The sequence below is a fragment of the Zonotrichia albicollis genome, chromosome 1 (assembly GCF_047830755.1).
Source record: "Zonotrichia albicollis isolate bZonAlb1 chromosome 1, bZonAlb1.hap1, whole genome shotgun sequence".
In the NCBI taxonomy this organism is placed as follows: domain Eukaryota; kingdom Metazoa; phylum Chordata; class Aves; order Passeriformes; family Passerellidae; genus Zonotrichia; species Zonotrichia albicollis.
The window spans coordinates 91,797,435-91,811,514 of NC_133819.1; the positions used below are offsets into that span (position 1 = coordinate 91,797,435).

The following is a 14,080-nucleotide window of genomic DNA, read 5'->3' on the forward strand; positions in this document are numbered from 1 at the left end:
AAGTGCACAGAGACTGAAGTGGAAATACTTGAGAAGTTCTGAAATTAGATGCAAACCTCATCACAAGTTTAATACCTTCCATAAATCTCTCTTTCCCTAACAGAATAAAAGTAAATGGCAGATATTCAGGAGTGCTCTAATCCAGGATGGGATTCAGCTTCACTTCTCTGTTCACTACTTTCTATTCAGCTCTTAGGTCTGTGTGGCTCTGCATGTATCATTGTAAAAGTGAAATACAGAGAAGCATAACAGAATTGAGGTCTGTCAATTTATTATGCTTGTTTCAGTGCACTCCTTAGTAGGTACCCCAATAATAAGAGAGTGGGTGGGCTACTTTGCTGATTACTGCTATGCATCTACCTGGTTAAACAGGCCACATTCCTTACTGCACAGTTTGAACAGCTTTTCTTTTAGTTTATCTGCCAAGATGCTAATGGTAAACCCTCTTTGAATGAAAGCTGTATTAGATCAAGACTGACACTTCTATATTTTTGTCTTTGGAGTCTTGCCCTCATTTCTCACATTTGATACATATACATGATTTTTTTGTCTCACAGCGCCCATGTCCATCTGTTGCAGTGGCATGATGCCCAGCATTCACAAGTTGGTCACATTGCTCACTATGATATAGCTTGTGATAATTCTAGGGGAACAGTCTTTCAGACACTGGAATTCCTTCCTTTGAAAGACACACTGAAGGATCAGTATTTCATGACTCATTACAACAGGTTGCACCCATCAGCTTTACTGTGCCATAGACCAGCTGAAGAGAGGAGAAAAGGAGATGCAGGGTTTTTGGGCACTGTGACAGTGAAGGGAAAGAATCCTTTACTTGGAAAAGAGGTCCTGCAATTCACAAGAAGGCTTTATTTTTCTATAGTAGGGGAAGAATTACTGCAGACCTCATTTGTGATCCACATGCAAGCAAATTGCAGCTATCACTTAGACCTCAGCATCACCTTTCACCATAAAGGTAACTTTCAGCACAAGGCCACTACTGGCTTTAGAGATTTTGATACTTGGAGTTCCAATTTGTCAGCAACAGCAAACAGTATTTGAGCAAGTAATGACTTTTTTTCATGTGTGTGATTACTAGGGTGAGTCACCAGCTGCAGGAGAGGAACACAATCATATGAAATTCACAGAAATGTAAGTTATTTTACTATTTAAGATTATATCTCTTTGTAAAAGGTTTTTAAAAATGTTGGAACTATAGGACTTGTCTCATCAGCAAAACGGAGAGCCAGTTTGAACTCTAAGGCAATTTTAGATATATTTAAAAAAGAATATTTTTTTTCTAATATCAAACATTCAACTGAAAAGAGTATAAAGAACAATAGCCAGTGTTATTTTTATTTTATATAGTTTCCTTGTTAGCATTTATTTATGTTGTTGAAGTTACTATGTCAATAAAAGCAGCACAGGACTGTATTGATTTATATAAATGTTGATTTTAGGGAAAGAAGGAACTATTATGATTACCTTACCCAAGCTCTTGTGTAACACAAATCTAAATGATTCATGTTTCAAGAAGTGCTTGAATTTTCACTTGAAGTAAATCCTGTCCTTTCAGTTTATAAAACCTATGAAATTCTAATGGATCTAGATTTCTGTACCAGTTATGTATTGACCTGTGAAAAGAGGGGAAACAAGCTTTTGAGAGCTCCTACACAGTAAAGAAAGACAGAAATAAATCAATTGTAAAAAATTACTCAATTGAAAATGGCATGCAAACTCAAAAAACTGACATAGGGCTGCAAATGTATCAGATTGTTTTCTTGCAAGAGCAGATGTAATACAAACATGCAAAAGGCCCCTTGCTTCAGAAATTAAGGGGGAATGTCAACAAAAATTTGCGGGACCAAGACATATACTTTTCAATTCCTGGCCTAAAATATCATATCTGCATAAGGGATTTAAACTTCCAGTGACTGAGTTGATAGAGCAATATTATTTAAATATGGCAGCAATTTTTTTATTTAATCTGATACATAACTGTGAGGATTTTTAATTATACTAACATGAATATCTTAGATAATAAGTATAACCTGCCAAAGGATTTGCTCCCATTTAATCTGAGGCAGAATTTGACCTCAAAATGAAATATTTTATGCAAACCAGTCAAAATTAGTTAAAGTTTTGTCGTCTTAGTCAAAATTAAATTCTGGTTTAATGCTTCATTATAATCTATAACTCTAGATTTACTACTAAATATTTCATAATCCCTGAAAACAAGCAGAAAAAATGAATAAGTCAGGATTTTAAGAGTTGTCTTTGCATTTTGGACAGACACAATTTTCATGTACTTCTGTAACTAAATACGTGTTAGTCAGATTCTTATAAATTGCCCTATCTTCTGAAAGAATATAGGTCAAAGGATATTGAAGCATATTCTGTCCCTAGACAGTGTCCAGATCTGGGCAACAATCTTTTTTCCTCTTATAATTCATTGGTTTATGCTTTATTTTTATTTGTAAATATTCAAAGTAATGTATTTTAAACATTCTCTGCAAAGTCCTTTTGTACCTTTATAAGAATTTGCTTTGCTAATGTTATATCTTGCATGTAGTAAACTTCTTCAGAGTATTAAAATCCAAAGCTGTTACTGTGGCTTCAATGTCTTAGACTGAAAACTGAAAATAAAACAAGTTAGTAGGGACATGGAGACGGAGAAGGAGAAAAGATTCTGTAATGAACTGCTCATGACAAATGAAATAGCTATTTAAAAATATTTTTATTGTCCTGACTCAAATTACTAACGGCTCACACAAAAAGTATTTCTGCGCATTCATGGCATTGACCTTCACTGGCCATACCAAAGAGTTTGCAGAAGCCAGCTCTCTCAGCCTACTCTTCTGTGTCTGCTGTGGTGACTCATCTGTTCAGAATATGCCACTCTAGAATTCCACTGTTGACACAAAGATACATGAGGTCCTCAGAATAACTTCTCTTCCCTCTGAGCTCTGATAACGCCCACCACTAGGGAAGGTGGAAGACAAGCATTACTTTTTTAAGAAAATGATTCATTGTGAATGGCAGCATAGTGAAGGTTTCAGAAATTCTGTAATGGACCCAGAGACATCAAGCAAAATAAAAATTCTGTTCAATGGAGAGATATCACAGACACGTGCACATAGGTGCTCAGCTTTACACGTTCAAACAGCTCTTAAAAAGTGAAAGGTTCAACTGTATTTTGATAAGACTGAAAACTCAGTCAATGCCTCTGGAGACAGTTTTTCTGTAGGTGGAATCCTGAACTATCTCAGTCTTCTTAAAGATATTACTTTATTATGCTGGTGCTCCTGGAACTTCTGAAAGATATCGGTAACTCCTCTAGATAAAAAAAAAAAAAAAAAGAAAACAAAACTCAAAAAAACAATATCAAAATAGCTAAAAGTATACATTCATAGATCCATTGTTAAGGATAGCATAGTTCACGTCTCATATATTGTTTCAGGATACAAAAAATCAAGTAGAATTTTTGGGGTCTTTAAATTCAGATCTAAAAAGGGATGTTGGTTTTTTAAAAATTTATTTGAAATTGAAGTAATTTTCTTTCACTTGATTTCACTCCAAAACCTTGCTACTACAATCAGAATTTTAAAGGTAAGGTGAAAAATGAAAATATCTGGGGCCTCTTTGACATTTCCTTACATTATTTTGTTAGAAAAGGCGGATCTCAGATCAGCCTTAAAATCTTGGTCTATAATTCAATAAGATTTGCTTCCTTTTGCTTTTTAATTATGAGAGAGTCAAAATTATCTGTAATGAAAATTGCCACCATCCACTTTCTAGAACACATTAGGTTTCTATAACACCTTGCAAAGACAATGCTTTTATTTTTCCTCATTGCTGTTAAAAAGTCCATTCACGTGTGCTGGCATAAGCCTTTATTATATTTCTTCCCTCATCTACCCTCCAGTTAATAAAACCACAGGTGGTAATTCAAAGTGTTTGTGTCCCATTTCTGTGTACAATACATGTGTAACTGCAGTGGTGGAGGGAATAATCAATGGACATTAACTATGTTAAACAAGAAGCATTGTATCCTCAAGCATGAACCACAGATTCCCACAGAAATTCTCTAAATCAAGTGTTGAGTAGATTTTTGTCTTCCTGGCTATTTTGTTATCTGTTGTAAGACCCTTGGTTTTTTTGGCAGTTCTGAACAGATATTGTGATAGACACCATGGTAAACAGCTCCCTTATTGTATTTTGTACTAGGATATTGAACATTTTCCTGAGCAAAGTGCAATGTGATGCCAAGTATTTCCATCCCCTGCAGCTTCTCACAAAGGGAACCAGTCCACAGCTTGCTAATAGAGATGGAGGAGCTCTTCCTTGTAAGCTTTCAAAATAATCCATTTTAAAAGACTGTTTCAGCATAATAAATGCTTGGTGACTTGAAATCCCAGTGGGTTTTGAAGAAACAAATACTGTACTGTATATGCCGAATCTGTACAATTTGAGCTCTGCGCTTGAAGTACTGTAAACCTGTCCTTGTACTGATAATAACAGCTTTTTCAGGGACAAAAGAAATAATCTATAGTTAGAAATAAGAAACTGGAATTAGCTCTGATTTAATACTTTATACATACCATGCTTTCTACCATTGTTAAAACTGGACATATCAAATATATCCATTGGTACCAATGTATGATGCACAACAGAGCAAAAAGAAATGTGAATTAAAGAAACATTGTGTTTGTACCAAGCTTATGCTGTTTAAGTATTGAAACCCTGGTTGAAGTTTAATGGCTCTGTGTGAGGCTCTGATTTTTTTTTCCTCTCTCTTTGTTAGGTTAATTCAGCTTCAATAACAAGTCTTTTCTGTCCTGCTACCGAATACCTCCAAATGTACAGCAAGGGAAACTGGCATTTCAAATTAAGGGAAACAGTGAACCAAAACAAGAACACAATAAAAGAAAGAGCAGGGTGATACATGTAAATGATGTACTCACTGGGAACTAACAGTGGTAGCTTGCAGTGAAGGGATTTAGCTCTCTGTTAATTCAACTGATAGCAGAGACAGACATTTTTGGGAAGAGTCTTGGCCAGATTCCTTAAGCTTACAAAAGCTTTAGTGGTTACATCAGTGGCAGTGGGGGGCAAGGGACTTTGGGATTTTTTAAAAATGTATTACTCTAGTAGTTAGTCGGACAAAAAAGAGAAAAAGTTTACTTTAGTATGATGGAGATACTCGACTTCATTGAAATTAATGTTTTAACAAAAATAATGATCTATCAATTGATAATTGAAATATTTTCATTTTGGCAGAATAAAGGGTAAAACTACCTCTCGGTAGTTCTACTGGTAGTTTTGTACAGTTCATTTAGGAACAATCTGCAGCAAAGATTTAGGGTACAAAGCCTGATGAAGGGGGAATGTATTCGTTGGCCTGCTTACTGCATGCGAGTTTCTTCTGCATAGTAACTGCCTATGGTACCATACTGGAGAGGGATTAAGATGTTTTATATTCTGTGTGTGCATTGGAGAGGATGTGTTTTACCTAATCTTGTTTAGCCACCATGCAGACAGCTTTGAGGATTTTTTTTTATCCCAGTATCCTTTAAAACCTGCAGATCTTTGGAAAGGGAAGGTATTTCCATTTCTTTCGTTTGCTTTTCAAAAGTGCAGAGCTTGGCCTTTATCTTGAGGAGCAAAGAGGAAAATACTAAGCATGGCATCCCTGCCTACAGGCTTGGTACTTGTTAAATATTGTGGTCAATTAAATGTAGGTGGGAAAGATTGAACTGCTCTCAGAAATTTGTCTTCGTTTTTTTGTATGAAAGCAAGATAATATGTTCTCGAGTTCTTTGATGCTAATTGAATAAAATATAGGTCTACACATCCCTTGTCCTCAAAAGTGTAGCAGATGTTCATTGCTTTGTCTTCAAACAGCCAAGTCTGGCATCTTTTTCAAAGTGTTGTCCTAGTGTGGAAGTACTGACTGCTGCTTTTTTTTTTTGCAAGGGGCTGTGTGCATGCAGAGGTAGAAAGACAGGGAAGGAAGAAAGCAAAATGATCACCTGAATGGATGGGATTACCCTTGAAAGAGGAAATCTGTTCCCAGTGTCTGAGATATTTTAAAAATCTTCAAATGCACCACAACTATTTGAGCAAGAGAAGGATTGCATACATGCCCAAGGGGTTTGCATGGATTGAGAGATATCAAGGTAGCAAGCCAAAGAACCTGAAATTTTTGAAGGATGCTAGAGGGCTACAGATGCCCTAAGACAATAGGATTACTAGAAAGCAACTAGCAAATTTCTTGTCTCTGCTAGGTTGCCACTGCCCCAGTAGTTTTTTTATTATTCTCATGCCAGTTTCTCACATTTTTAATCCTTCCTTGGGACCTAGTTCTGCACTTTTGTTTCCCTCAAATCCCTCACAAAAGCTGCTGCCAGTATTTTTTTGTGACACACATGCCCATATTCATGTGACAGCATATATTAATCATGAAAATAATATTCTTAATCACAGGGTTTTAATGTTACAGACCAGGGTTCTAAAGACAAGACTAGGCCACCAACTACTCCTGGATCTGAGGTTAGGGTACATGGACAGTCTAGTAAAAAATGATAGATATGAAAAGTTCCAGGCCACGAGAGATTACAGTGTTACAAGAAAAGAGAATTTACAGATGGCTGGATTTCATGGGTTATAGGCATTTAAATGAGAAATGGCACAAACCCAAGGAAAACAAAATTAGGTGGTTGGGGACTTCCTGGGTAGTAGAATCTTTCAAGACCAACCTCCCAACTACTTCACACATAAGAGCAGGATCACATAGGTAAGGATATCAAAAATTTGGGGTTGGATGTAGCAAAACTAAGATCAACAGGGAAAAGATATTTAAGGGTGGATTTTTTTATAAGCCTGGGTGGAGAAAGGTAGGTTGAAGGGAAGTGAAGAGTAAGATCTAGTAAAAGAAAAAAAGGATAATAAAGCATATGATAAGTTTCATTGACTCTGATTAAAGTGGCTTATCAAGAAATGTGAGGTCACTGTGGAATGTTTATACACTGGAGATATCAGAAGGGCAGCTATCCAAAACTTATCCAATAGTCTTTTGGTTTTTAGATGGGTACTAGTTTAAAGCTGCAAAAATGATTTAAAGACCTCACCCCATATACATAGCCCTGAAGTTTGCAATATCTCATAGATTTTATTTTTCTGTCTTAGCGGATGCAGATTGGATGCCCTGCTGTTACTCTCGTTTGAGTTAAGCTTACTTCATCTGAGAGAAAACAGTTGAAACTGTTTGTTAAACTGCTGATTTATTTCACAAAAGTTCACTTACTATGAAGTCATTCACCTTTACCATTTATCTAAACACTGAAAAATATGAACTTCAGAAAGAAATCAATTCAAGGCACAAAAATCTATTCAACAGGAATTAGTGAGATCCCAGATAAATGAAGGTTGGCATACTACTGTGAAGTTACATACTACTGGGAAGTTGCATTGCCTGCTAGTAAAACTATAAAAAACCCATTGAAGGGAAGAGCAACATGAGGGAATGAAGAGGGAAAGCCACAAGCAAGACTAACAATGTCATAGGAGAAGAGGACTACAAGTTCTTCAGTTTCAGAAATGAACACATACTAAAAGAGTATGTTGGGTCTGGAAAATAATTACTAGATAAGTAAACACAGTTCTACAGCCTGATAATCATATCTTAATTTCACTCTCATAATGAGTTTAAGCTCAATACCTTAACCAAGAGACTTTCACTCTTATGCCAGTTGTGGGTGGTCAAACACTCAAGTAGAATGTCAGGAGACATTGTGGTGTATTTGTTACTCAACACATTGAAAACCCAGTTGGATAAAGTTCCCAGCAACCAGCTCAAGCTGACCTCAATTTGAGTTGGGGAGTTGGATTGTATGGTCCAAGATTTCCCTTCCAATGTCAATAATTCTTTGAGTAAAATTTATTATATTCTTTTCTCCTCATCACTCCTACCATTCCAGAGCAGTACAAACTTAGGTGAGTTGATGGTTGTGGTTGCTTTTCTGAAATAATGCTCAAGAGTCTACTTTTTTTTTTAATCTGTTTCAATAGAGAGCAAGAACATCCCTCAGTAGATTTGTTTTGATATGTTGACAAACTAAGCTCTTGTAACTTCCTGTCATACACCATGCACAGCACTAGTTCCGTTGTGTGTGCATCTCTTCTCACTTTCAATTTCTCTTTTCTACAAATGAATGTAAAGTATACTAGCTCAGGAGCACAGTAATTCTGCAAATTGTGGGTCAGCTTTCAGTGATCCTAAAGTTAGGACATCTCTCCATTAACAAAATGAGTTCAAGGAGCAATAATAGAGGTGCAATCCGAGCTCTTAAGAAAAGAAAATCTTTGAACACTTAGTTTCATGATAAGAAAAACAAGGTTCTCTTCCTAGGAGACCAAATCAGCCTCAGAAATATGTCATGATAATTACAACAAAGGATGTCAGACAAAATAGTGAACAATTCAAAGAATATGAAGCATACCACAAGTAAGTATGCAAAAGATCAAAATTATTGCCACTGTACGATATTGTGAACCCACTCTAAGAGAGACTATTACTTAAAGAAAGCAAAAGCAGAAAAATTTGAACCCAATAAGTATTAAGGTCAAAGGTAGTGAAGACAACTAGAGAAAATGGCCTTAAATTGAGAGAGGGGAGATTCAGACTAGATTAGAAAAAGATTTTTTCATTTTTGGATGGTCAGGTATTGGAAAAGGGTACCCAAGGAGGTTGTGGAGTTATGATCCCTGAAGGTGTTTAAGAGGCATCTGGATCCTCTGTGGGGTGATGTGATTTGCTGGTTTAGGGGTTACAGGGCCAGTGCTGGGTTGATGGTGGGACTGGATGATTTTAATGGCTTCCTCCAACCTTGTATATTCTATGATTCTATGAAATTATTTGCAAACCACTATTCTGTGAGGCTGCTTAACATCACCTCCTCCTAAATATTCAAAAATGGGGTCTAGACAATTCCTTTGTTATCCATCAAGGACAAATTAGGTAGGACATAAGAACTGTGAGAATGAATTAGCATAAAAATTTTCATTGACTCGACATTTATTTCTGTAAAGTCCTATCTGCATTTAAATGCTTCTCACTCACCTAATCCCACCCCAGTTCCCCTCCTGCAAGTTTGAAGGATTTAACCTGATAGAAATACAATGAGTTGAAATATCCAGGAGAGAGAAATACAAAGTAAGAAGACAAGGAAAAACAATGATTGAAAAACACTGAATTACATGCAGTGTGCTGAGAAACCTCTTTTCAACATCTATATCTCAAATATGAAGCAGTCTTTGGGGACATCTACACAAGGTGAGGGGATTGTAGCTAAGCTTGCCTTGTTCAGAAATCAGCTTTTCTTTTCTTCTTATGCTGTCCTAAGACATTGATACCAAAATGCTATGGTATTAAGGAGAAAGGAAAGTAGACAGGATGCTGCCCTGCAGAGAGAAAGGAAATATAGAGTGTAGGTTCTGCCTGACACATATATAATGAAGTTGGGGTTCTGGCAGGCAAGTATACAAAACAGAATATGACTTTCTAACTGTATCTTTTTGAAAATTTTGAAAATTAATTCCTCAGGGACAGCTTGTGCCTTGGCTTCCATTGTGGTTTATGGAATTTTGATGAAGAAAGAAAGGAGGTGTAAATACAGTGCCAGTATTTCTCACCCACATACGCGGAAGGAAGGGTGCAGATAAAATAATTTATTGTATCTCAATAAAGTTACACCATAATAAATACGCTTTTTCAGCACTTTAAAGGTCTGAATCTCCACAGGTCAACAGGTCAATAGCATGAGCAATGCTATTAAATTCATATATGGTGAAGTGGAAATCAACTTTCTTCCTGATGTAAAAAAATGTTCTTCCCTGAATCAGGATAAATTTTCATTATAACAGGACAGTAGAAATAAATTCAAAGTAAAAACTACTGTCCAAGATGCATGAGATTTAGAAAATACTTACAAAAGATTAAAGATAGTATATACATCTGAGATTATTTCTTCCTCCTCAGTCTACTTTAAAAATGGTGAATAGCTCAGGGAAAAAGCAGAATTTCTCTGGATCAAAACCAACGGGGGACACTTTGGCTACCCAAGAACAGTCAATTCATAGATTCTGGCAGTTGATAGATTCTGACATTACTTTGCATGCATTGGCTTTTATTCATCTGACATTCCTGGACATAATTGCATATTTATATCCACTCGTATTTTTTCCCTTCAGTCACAAGGGTTTTGAGAACCAGGCTTTGGAAATGCTAGGCCACACATATTTCTGGACTAGCAGATCTGTCTGACAGCCTCCAAGGATACATGCATCACCACATTCACCACAGAAATATAATTATATACTTATGGTGATGAAAATAACATCAGTCTTTGTCCCGAAAAGGATAAAAATCCAGAAGGATGTTATTCTTGCAGATCTGTACGAGGTCCCTGAGTAATTTTCCATCAAAATATGTGCAATAATACAAAGAGCACAGTAATGTTACTAGAATTGACATAGTCTTTTCCATTAGACCTGTCTATTAGTCACAATTTAATCTTTCAGCTACTCACTAATTCAAGGCAAAAAATAGGATGTGCTCCAGGAGCTTGAATGATTAACTGCACTTCAACGGTTTGAGCTACTTCTTGGACATGATGAAAGGAAGTTCTGGCAACACTGGGAAAATAGTTAAATTTGCGTGCTGCAGAAAAGGATGTTCATAATTGTGTGCAAATGACATTACTGTTTATCCCTATCATAACATAATATTCTTTAATTTAACCATAAGTCCACTTCAGAGTTAGCTTGCATCATACACCACAAAGAAATGTAGGGAATATGTCCTTGTGAGCCTACATGGCAGCAAATTACTCCATCAGGGAAGCACAATTAAGACTTTAATTTAGTTTTTAATTTTAAAACAGATAAAAAATATTTTCAGATTATCTAAATAAATAATAAGAAAGTTGAGAACATTTTCTCAAGAAAGGCAGTAATGATTGCACTTATATCCTATTTCTGTAGCCAGTGGTTTATGGGAGATCTGCTACACCTTTGTGAAGGTCTAGAAGTTCAAAAGAGATCACGCAGAACTTTAGGGCAAGGGCTTTAAGCAATGTATCAGAAAGAAAGCTGCTACAATCTGTAATAATGATTTACTAGTCTTCTGGCATCTCTTTACAAAATTATTACTTATTTTTTCAGTTATTTGTTACAGCGCTAATCAAGTGTGATACTTTTTTAAAAATAAATACATTAACCTGTACGTGAAAAATATGAAAACACAACAAGACTAACTCAGGGAGAACCTGAGGTTTATATATATATATAAGGTGCATACAACTTCTGTGTAACCCAAATGTTGGTAATTCAAATATATTCCAGTTTTTGAAATTTTTTATTATTTGCTTTCTGCCTGTCACATTTCTCAAAAGTACATATTTTGCAGACTAATTATTTTGATATCTTTATTCCATAGTAAAGTTTGTATCAAACAACAAAATGTTAGAACATCCCTAGAACTTAAACTCAAGCATTTATAGATGTCAACCGCCATAAAAATTCAAAGATTTTTTCCAAAAATGTTATCAAATAGTTAGGGTCCCAGTTCCATCCAATTCCTCTTGTCCAAGTGTATTCTATATACATACATAAATATATACACAAGGAAAAGATGTTTCACCCATGATTTTTAAATATGTTAGCTAAGAGTTTCTTCTCTTCATTCATTCTGGGTTTGAGAATAATGGAAATATGTAGATAATGAAATAATTTACTGCATCAGTTGATTCTGATGAAAAATTATAGTAATCTCATTGTTTCCTCTGTTTAAACTGTCCTGAAAATAGGAGTGAGATTCAGTTTCAAGGAGAACTTACATGTTTTGAATGATGTAGTATGCTTCTAGTAAAGTTATTGTTGATGTTTTGCTGAGATCTGCAACAATTTAAGACTTTACCTTTGAGTTTACTGGAAAAATCTGCCATTCAGCTTTATTTAATCTGTAGGTCAAGTAACGTGGACCTATTCACATCCTTGCTGTTAAACTCTTACTCTGAATCCATCAAGGCAGACAGGCTGTACAGATCCACGTACACTTATTGGGAAGGAAGTTATTTATCATTGTTCCTCAAAGCACGTTCTTCTCCAGTGTGCACCTTATTCCAGTCTCATCTCAAAAGGTCTAAACCTCTTGGAATACCTGAGTTCCTCCAGCAGGGCAGGTATCTGGATGGAAGCACAATGCAGGGGCAAAGCATTCTGCAGGCAGAGCAGGTGCGAGTGGGATACTGATGCATCCTGGCACGGAAGATGCCCATAGGGAATAAAAAAAAGGCAGAGCAATAAGAAACAGGAGCCTTATCTCTAGAGTGAAGTGTCTCCAGAACATAAGGGTTGCTGCTTAAGGGCTGCTTTTGACCTAGTTTGAACTGCAATTGAAGCGCTTGCTACACTATGAACAAATGACTGCTGAGTCCTGATCATGAGATCTGGAGAACAGAAATAGGATGAAACTAATATCCAGTGGCACTCCTTTTTCTAAAAGGGTATTAAATTCTCCTTTCTTTAGAAAGCAGATATTGCACTGAGTGGTACAGAATTAGTTTGTACAAACACAACAGGCAGTATCCTGGCAAATAGAGGTGTATTTCCAGGTCCAAAAGTCCAGGAGGACCAAAGTTTTCACTTAACCCCATAAATATTTTTGCTCTTTCTTCTGTACACCACTGAATAATCTCTCTTGAATTGCTTGGTGTGGAGGTGGGATAGTTCCTGAAAGGTGTAATTATAATTTTGCAGCCTCATATATCTTAAAACTGTCATCCTGTGCTGTATTTTTAAACAGAAAGATGAATAGAATAGAATAGAATAGAATAGAATAGAATAGAATAGAATAGAATAGAATAGAATAGAATATTTTGGCTGTAATACACTTACAATAATCAGGTAGTCCAACTGCCTGACCAATTCAGGACTGACCAATTAAAGCATAATGTTATTATAATTGCCCAAATGCCTCTTAAGACTGAGAGGTTTGGGGCATCAATCATCTCTCCAGGAAACCTCTTTGACCACCCACTTGGAAAAGAAATACTTCCTGATGTCCATCCTAGACCTTCCCTGGTAGAGCTTTGAACCATTCTCATATGTCCTGGATACAGAGAATAATCAATATAAGAGATTATTTCTTGCCTTTCAGAAAAAGACATTTAATGTAGACCCATCACTGTGTATGGGTGAATCCCCTTAGAATATTTTATTATAGTACTTAGAGGGGAACATATGGTGATATGCAGTAGCAGTAATAGATCTTTCCATCCCACCCTGACTATGCTGTTAGCTTGAAGTCCATCTAATATGACTTTAAAAGCTACTCCTTCAGAGCTGGAATATCTATGGAGGTAGGTTATGATTGTCACAGATGACATTCCTTTTAGTTCATTTTAAAAATCAGTAATGACCTGTAGTTGATTGTTGTGGTGTGTTGCAATGTCCTGTTTTACCTTCTCCCCTCCCCCTCGCCCCTGGCTGAGTGTGCCCTGTCAATCAGGCTAACATACCAGCAAGGCGTCGTGTGATAGGCGTCCCTAGTCCCTTGAGACCCTGCCCCTTCACCTGGTTGGTGGCTCACCTGTCCCCTCCCCTTCCCCTGCCCTGAGCTTAAAATGTTAATGAGACCATGTGGCCTCCATTCTGTTGGAAGAATTGTCTGGGTGCAGACCTCTGCACCCATGGAATAAACATCTGGATATAACCCTCTAGCAGAATCCACTCCTTCCTTCTCTTCACCATCGCCAGAAGCTCTCTCCTGAGGTAAACGGAGTCCTGACAAGCCTGGACTTGCGTCTTGTGCCCCGCTGCACTCGCCGCCAGCCAAGGTATCTCTGGGGTAAAACACCACAGTGCTGCCTTTGGCCCAGCAGCGAGGGTCAGAACTGGCCCAGGCACCATCTAACTGGTTATATTGGGATTCATTTTCCAATAGTTGATGGAATAACTCAATTAAGGTTTTTTTTATTGCCATGAATGTATTGTTAAACTAGATATGTTTGAGGTCTTTTTC

General features: G+C 36.7%; 1 long non-coding RNA gene across 1 annotated transcript in view; it reads left to right on the forward strand.

Annotated features, from left to right (window-relative positions):
• Nucleotides 1–1,043: 1,043 nt before the first annotated feature.
• The window catches only part of LOC141725342 (uncharacterized), a 28,281-nt gene continuing 15,244 nt past the window's right edge, over nucleotides 1,044–14,080 (forward strand). Inside the window, exon 1 of the long non-coding RNA XR_012577207.1 lies at nucleotides 1,044–1,149. This is a non-coding gene — a long non-coding RNA (uncharacterized LOC141725342). The remainder of the gene's footprint in view (nucleotides 1,150–14,080) is intronic.